This window comes from Aquarana catesbeiana, linkage group LG01 (assembly GCF_042186555.1).
Source record: "Aquarana catesbeiana isolate 2022-GZ linkage group LG01, ASM4218655v1, whole genome shotgun sequence".
Lineage (NCBI taxonomy): Eukaryota > Metazoa > Chordata > Amphibia > Anura > Ranidae > Aquarana > Aquarana catesbeiana.
The window spans coordinates 603,226,356-603,234,801 of record NC_133324.1 but is presented as its reverse complement, the minus strand read 5'-3'; positions in this window follow the sequence as shown (position 1 = coordinate 603,234,801).

The following is an 8,446-nucleotide window of genomic DNA, read 5'->3' as shown; positions in this document are numbered from 1 at the left end:
GTATCTAATACACTGTGTACAGTTTCTAATACACTTCAGGCAGTGTACACAGTATCTAATACAGTGTAGTGTGGTGTTGCTAAAACAAAAAATACATCATGTCCAGAAGGCCACCAAGGAGAGGCAAACGCTCACAGGCCACTAAAAGAAGGCAGCCTCTGTATCGACAGTCAACAGTGGTGGTCGTGGACATGGTGCATCCTCTGCAGGTGGCTGTGGGGCACGCTTGTCATTTTTTTCTGCTGCTTGCCGTGTTATTGAGCCACAACATGCAGAAGAGTTTCTGGAATGGATAACAAAGCCATCCTCATCCTCCCCATCCTCTGTCACCCAGGATCAGAGTAGTTTGCCTTCCAACGCAGCTGTCAAAGCATCCTATTCCACCAGCTCCTTGTCCACAGTCACTCCTTCCGTAGCCCCACCATCATGCACAGAGGAGTCCCCAGAATTATTCAACCACAGTATCGGGTACATGCTGCTGGAGGATTCTCAGTGATTTTAAGGCTCTGATGTTGGTTCCCAGGTTGAGGAAGGGAGCAACGTGAGCTTAGAGAGAGGGGGTGCCCAAGAAGGACAAGAAATTGGCAGTCATGTTCCCCCAGCTACAGCATACTGCCAAGTTTGCTCCAGTAATGAGGAGGGAGGGGATGATGAGCTCATTGACTGTACTTGGGTGCCTGAGAGAAGAGAGGAGGAAGAGGAGGAGGCACAACTCCACACCGCAGAGCTACGCAGGTTCAGAGAGCTGCTGACTTCCCGCTGACTTTTAAAAGTTCCTTGGTGTGGCCCTTTTTCGACACGTGTGCAGCAGATCGCACCATTGCTGTTTGCAACCTACAGTCAGGTCCATAATTATTGGGACATCGTCACAATTCAAATCTTTTTGGCTCTATACACCACCACAATGGATTTGAAGTGAAGCAAACAAGATGTGCTTTAACTGCAGACTTTCAGCTTTAATTTGAGGGTATTTACATCCAAATCAGGTGAACGGTGTAGGAATTCCAACAGTTTGTATATGTGCCTTACACTTTTTAAGGGACCAAAAGTAATGGGACAATTGGCTGCTCAGCTGTTCCATGGCCAGGTGTGTGTTATTCCCTCATTATCTCATTTACAAGGAGCAGATAAAAAGTCCAGAGTTCATTTCAAGTGTGCTATTTGCATTTGGAATCTGTTGCTGTCCTCTCAATATGAGATCCAAAGAGCTGTCACTATCAGTGAAGCAAGCCCCAAGACCCGGAAGACCGTGGAAAACAACTGTTGTGGATGACCGAAGAATTCTTTCTCTGGTGAAGAAAACACCCTTCGCAACAGTTGGCCAGATCAAGAACACTCTCCAGGAGGTAGGTGTATGTGAGTCAAAGTCAACAATCAAGAGAAGACTTCACCAGAGTGAATACAGAGGGTTCACCACAAGATGTTAACCATTGGTGAGCCTCAAAAACGGGAAGGCCAGATTAGAGTTTGCCAAACAACATCTAAAAAAGCCTTCGCAGTTCTGGAACAACATCCTATGGACAGATGAGACCAAGATCAACTTGTACCAGAGTGATGGGAAGAGAAGAGTATGGAGAAGGAAAGGAACTGCTCATGATCCAAAGCATACCACCTCATCAGTGAAGCATGATGGTGGTAGTGTCATGGCGTGGGCATGTATGGTTGCCAATGGAACTGGTTCTTTTGTATTTATTGATGATGTGACTGCTGACAAAAGCAGCAGGATGAATTCTGAAGTGTTTCGGGCAATATTATCTGCTCATATTCAGCAAAATGCTTCAGAACTTATTGGACGGCGCTTCATAGTGCAGATGGACAGTGACCTGAAGCATACTGTGAAAGCAACCAAAGACTTTTTTAAGGGAAGGAAGTGGAATGTTATGCAATGGCCAAGGCAATCACCTGACCTGAATCCGATTGAGCATTCATTTCACTTGCTGAAGACAAAACTGAAGGGAAATGCCCCAAGAACAAGCAGGGACTGAAGACAGTTGCAGTAGAGGCCTGGCAGAGCAACACCAGGGATGAAACCCAGCGTCTGGTGATGTCTATGCGTTCCAGACTTCAGGCTGTAATTCACTGCAAAGGATTTGCAACCAAGTATTAAAAAGTGAAAGTTTTATGGATGATTGTTAATCTGTCCCATTACTTTTGGTCCCTTAAAAAGTGGGAGACACATATACAAACTGTTGTAATTCCTACACCATTCACCTGATTTGGATGTAAATACCCTCAAATTAAAGCTGAAAGTCTGCAGTTAAAGCACATCTTGTTCGTTTCATTTCAAATCCATTGTGGTGGTGTATAGAGCCAAAAAGATTAGAATTGTGTCGATGTCCCAATATTTATGGACCTGACTGTATGTCTGAAGCGAGTCAAGCATGGCCAGAACAGCAGCCGCTTGGGCACCACATGCTTGACCAAACATATGATGATCTGCCATGCAGTCCGTTGGCAACAGCACTTGAAAGACCCACATCAAAGAAAAAGGTGGACTTCTCCTTGCTCCTCATCTGGGAGGTCCAACTCTACTATACCTCCAGTCCTCTCAAAAAAACTGCACTTAGAAGAATGAAGGTATAGCAATAGGTGTCCCAAGTACTTGCAGCCAATCTGCTAGCAGTACACCACCAATTGATTTTAGCAGGCAAATTTCCCTACCCCAGTTGCTGAACCATAAAAAGAAATTCGGTCCCAGCCATCCACAGCTCAGCATCTAAATGCTAGCTTGCCCAAATTGCTAGCACTGCAACTGCTGCCTTTTCAGCTGGTAGACTCTGCCTCTTTTTGTGAATTTGTGGAATGTGCTGTACCTCAGTGGCAGGTTCCAAAACGCCATTTCTTTTCACAGAAGGCCATTCCGGCTCCCTACCGGCACGTGGAAGGCAATGTTTTGGCCTCGTTGGACAGGGCGGTCAGCAGTAAGGTTCAAATTCCAGCAGGTCCAGCAGGCATGGGCAGGGATGTTACCTTTCCTTCATGGCGCACTGGGTAACTCTGCTGGCAGCTGGGAAGGATGCAGGACAGGGTTCAGTGTTGTTGGAGCTTGTTCCGCCACCACGCCTCCAAAATGCTAGTGGTGAGTCTGCCACAGCTCTCTGCTCCACCCCCTCCTCTTCTTCTTCCTCTATGGCATTTTCTGCAGATTTTTCCTCTGAACCAGCGGTGCTCTGTAAACGTTCAAGGGACTACTCGAGCAGTCAGGCTAAAAGATGCCATGCAGTGTTTGAGTTGGTCTGCCTAGGGGACAGGAGCCATGCTGGGGCAGAGATTCTGTCAGCTCTGCAAGGGCAAGCTCAGAGGTGGTTGGCGCCATGCCAGCTTCAGCCAGGAATGGTTGTATGCGACTATGGCACCAAACTTCTCTCCACCCTCCGACAGGGACACTTGATCCATGTTCCATGTTTGGCACATGTCCTAAATTTGGTGGTGCAGCGGTTTTTGAGCAGGTACCCAGGCTTACAGGATGTCCTGAGGCAGGCCAGAAAAGTCTGTGGTCATTTCCACTAGTCATACAATGCCAGTGCTCGGCTGGCTGACATACAAAGGGAATGCAACCTGCCTACCAACTGCCTCATTTGTGACATGCCCACCAGGTGGAACTCAACTTTGGCAATGCTGCAGTGGCTGCACACACAGCAGAGGGCCATCAATGAGTACCTGTGTGAGTATGGCACCAGTTCAGAGTCAGGGGAGCCTGGCTTCTTTTTCACCGCGCCAATGGCTACTGATCAAGGATGCATGCACTGTCCTGTCACCATTTGAGGAGGCCACAAGGATGGTGAACAGCAACAATGCATGCATCAGTGACACTGTCCCTCTAGTCTTCCTGCTGGAGCACACGCTTCATGGAATCATGAACAGGGCACTTTAGCCAGAACAGCGGGAGGAAGAGGAGGACTTCCTTTCCTCTCAAGGCCCCCTTTATCCAGATAGCATTCCTGCAGGCCCGCCAAACACACAGGAAGAAGAGGGGGAGGATTGTGTCAGCATGGATGTAGAGGATAACACTCAGCAGCAGTCTTCAAGGGATTGTTTTCAGTCCCTAGAAACCCAAGGAGTTGTACGTGGCTGGGAGGAGGTAGTTACGGATCATGTGATCCTTAGTGACCCAGAGGACTCAGAATCGAATGCCTCTGCATGGCCTCCCTGATTCTGCAAAGCCTGCAAAAGGACCCTAGGATTCGTGGTATCAAGGAGAGGGATCATTACTGGCTGGCAGCCCTTCTTGATCCACATTACAAAGGTAAGGTTGCAGAACTCATCCTGTCTTTGCAGAGGGAGCAGAGAATGAAACATCTTCAGGAGGTCTTAAAGAAAGGTTTGTGCAACGCATTTCCAGACCCTGGGAGGTTACCATTTCCTGGTGCTGGACAACGTGTTGCTGAGGCTTCGTTCAGTCAGAAAAAGAGGTGGAGAAGGTGGCCGTCTGACGGATTTTCAGTCCTCAGCGCCAAGATCTGATCGGTTCAAAGCAACCATCGCCAGTGTCTGCATTATATGGTGCAGGAATATCTAGGGGCAAGAGCAGACTTGGAGACCTTTCCAACAGATCATCCACTGGGTTACTGGGTCTTGAGGATGGACAACTGGCCAGAACTTGCTCAATATGCAATTGAGCTACTGGCCTGTCCTACATCCAGCATGTTTTTTGAAAGCACATTCAGTGCTGCTGGAGGGTTTGTAACGGATGAAAGAGTGCGCCTTTTTACAGACTCCGTTGATAGGCTCACATTCATAAAAATGAATCAGTCTTGGATCAGCAGCTATCAAGCACCTGATGCTGAAGTAACTGATTGAATTTGCTATGGATGTGGGATCCCTTGAAGACTGCCTATACTGCTTATCCTATTCCTCCTTAATCTTGATGGTGCAAGCTCCCAACAATATTTTTAAATTAGGGCACCACCACCACCACCCAAGGCCCAATTTTTCTGCCCCTGTTTAACAGGGGCATGTAATTACAATTTTTGATATAATATTTCAATGAGGGGCCCGTTCATGCGCCCAACAAGAGTATCTGTGAGGGGTTACAGTGTTGTGGCACCACCAAAACCAAAGGCCCAATTTTTCTGCCCCTGTTTAACAGGATCATGTAATTACAATTTTTGATATAATATTTCACAGCAGGGCCCGTTCCCGCACCCAACAAAAGTAACTGTGAGGGCTTACAGTGTTCTGGCGCCACCAAAACCAAAGGCCCAATTTTCTGCAGAGTATATAGGGCACACTGTATAGTATATATACTGCTGTTCAGAGTATATAGTGCCTGGGGGCCAGGGGGACCCCCACGCCATTTTAAAAAAAAATTTGGTGCGGGGTTCCACTTGATGTCCATACCAGACCTGAGGGGCCTGGTATGGATTTTGGGGGGGACATCCATGTCATTTTCTTTTGGTATTTTTGGTATTTTTATCTATATTGCCAGGATCCGGCAATACATTACAGCCGCAAGCAGTTTTAAATTACGTTTTTTTCCTTTAGAAATGTCATTTTGCTGTGGCACTGTTATAAACATGGGAAAGATGCGCTACTTTACAGGCATACTAAGGAACCTCCCAGGCACAATATTTAAAGGACTATTTAATTTTTTTTGTTTCAATTTAAGCATTATTAAAATCACTTCTCACCAAAAAAAGGCTGTTTTAAAAACTTTTTTTTACATTGATACATGTCCCCTGGGGCAGGACCCCAAACACTTTTTATGGCAATAACTTGCATACAAGCCTTTAAAATGAGCACTTTTGATTTTTCACTATCGTGTCCCATAGACTTTAACGATAGGGATGGGCGAACGGTTCGGCCTGAGCATAAGTTCAGGCCGAACTTTGGTGGTTCGGACGTTTGCCGAACAACTAACATTATGCGGTGTTCGCTGCAAAATCGAAAGCCGCGGAACTCCGTTAAAGTCTATGGGACACTAACTAACACTGGGTTCCAGGAAAGTTAAGTATAATGACTGTTCTTTTAGCAGGTATGTAATCTTACACAAGTGACCCTGTGCTGACTAGGGATGAGCCAAACACCCCCTGGTTCGGTTCGCAGCAAAACATGCGAACAGGCAAAAAATTTGTGCGAACACATGAACACAGTTAAATAAGGATGAGCCGGACACCCCCCGGTTCGTACCAGAACTTGCGAACAGGAAAAAAATTCTGACGAACACCGTTAAAGTCTATGGGACACGAATATGAAAAATCAGAAGTGTTCATTTTAAAGGCTTATATGCAAATTATTGTCATAAAAAGTGTTTGGGGACCCGGGTCCTGCCCCAAGGGACATGTATCAATGCAAAAAAAGTTTTAAAAACTGAAGTTTTTCGGGAGCAGTTATTTTAATAATGCTTAAAGTGAAAAATGAAATATTCCTTTAAATATCGTGTTTGGGGGTGTCTATAGTATGCCTGTAAAGTGGCGCACTTTTCCCGTTTTTAGAACAGTTCCGCAGCAAGATGAAATTTCTAAAGGAAAAAGGGTCATCTAAAACTGGTCGCGGCTGTAATGAATTGTCAGGTCTCGGCAATATAGATAAAACTCATTGAAAAAAACGGCATGGGTTCCCTCCAGTCCATTACCAGGCCCTTTGGGTCTGCAATGAATATTAAAGGGAAACCCCAAACCAAAAATTAAAAAAAATGCGTGGGGGTCCCCCAAAATCCATACCAGGCCTTTCGGAGCCCCACTGTCAGGGCTGGTCTCAGCCCTTCCTTCTCTGAGCTTGCCGCTCAGCTGTCGGCTAATTGCCAGCTCCTATCTCTCCACAGTGACTCATCTGTTGATGATATCCTTCTCGTTAGTCCTGCCTACTTAAGCCGTCCAGTCCAGATGATCTCTGTCTTAGCCTTGGTCACATCTCTAGAGACGCTCTCCTGTGTTCCTGTTAAAGACTTGCTTGGCTGACATTCCTTCTGGCTCCAGATCCTGTTTGCTGTTCTACTACGCTGTTCTCTGGCTCCCTGACGTTTTGGCTTGTCTGAAAGTTTTGGCTTGTCTAACCGTTCCGGTTCCTGAACTCTGGCTATGTTTTAACTACGTTTACTCTGTTTACCTTTTTTTATTATTATTAAACAAGTGTGATTTAACTGTACTTCTGTCTCAGTCTGATTCATGGTTTCTGACAGTAGGCAAAGGCCATGAAATCAGAAGATGCAGTCAATCCACTTGTTGGTAATATTTTTTCCAGATTGGATGAGCAGGATCACCACATGGATCAGTTTGCCATGGCGTTACAAGTGCTCCTGAGTAGCACGGCCCACCTGGAATCTCCCACTGTGGCTGCTCCGGTACAACCTGTGTTGCAGACCGTCCATGCTGCTGCTTCAGTCTCTGTGCAGGCACCCGCTTTGAGTATCTCTCCATAAGAGATATGTCTGGTTCCGCTCTGCTTCCCCATCGATTTGGGGGCAATCCAGTCCAATGCAGAGGGTTTCTCAACCAGGTTGAGATATGCTTTGAGATGCTGCCCCAGGTGTTTCACACGGATAGAAACAAAGTAGGTTTCGTGATATCTTTGCTTTCTGAGAGAGCCTTGGCCTGGGCAAACCCTCCATGGGAGACGCAAAAACTGTTGTCTTGAGTTACCCTGAGTTTGTGGCTTCTTTTAAAAGGGTATTTGACGTTCCCACAGGCTCCGCTTCTGCTGCCAAGTGCCTCATGTCCATCAAACAGAGTGCGAGAACTGTTGCCAACGCCATTGAATTCCGTACTCTAGCAGCAGAGGTTGCGTGGAACAATGAGGCCCTCGTGGCATTTTCTCATGGTCTCTTGGATACCATCAATGATGAGAGATATACCCACTGAGCTGGAGAAGTTGATCACGTTTGCCATCCTCATTGACTCCAGACTCAGAGAAAGACTCTCTTTTAAGGAGCGCTTGCAGAAGCCTCCTGTACATTTTTCTCCGAGCTTTGCAGTCCCACCCTTGCCTCCCTCACCTCCCATGCCTCCTGGTACCGAATCAGTCAGTGAAGATGAACCCATGCACTTGGGCTTCACGCATCTCTCTGCGGATGAGAGAACCCTTAGGAGGAGGAAGAGATTGGCTCCGTGGTGGCTCCGTGCTGATGTTCTCTCCTGGTCGCCACAATGCAGTAAGACATGCTTCCAGAAGGTAGCCAAGATCCTGTGCACCTCTTCACTCTCCTCCCTGCCAGAGGAGTACCGCGATTTTAGCAATGTCTTTGACAAAGATCAAGTCGGTTTGCCTCCACACCGGTTGTATGATTGCGCAATTGACCTTCAACCTGGTGCCATACCCCCTCATGGCCGGGTTTACCTTTTGTCGGTCTTGGAGGAAAAGGCCATGGAGGAGTTTTTTGCAGACGCACTTTCTCGAGGTTTCATCTGCAAATCCTCGTCTCCTGCTTGTGCTGGTTTCTTCTTTGTGAAGAAGAAGAGTGGTGAACTGATACTTATATTGATAATAGGGGTTTCAGTCGTTTCATGAT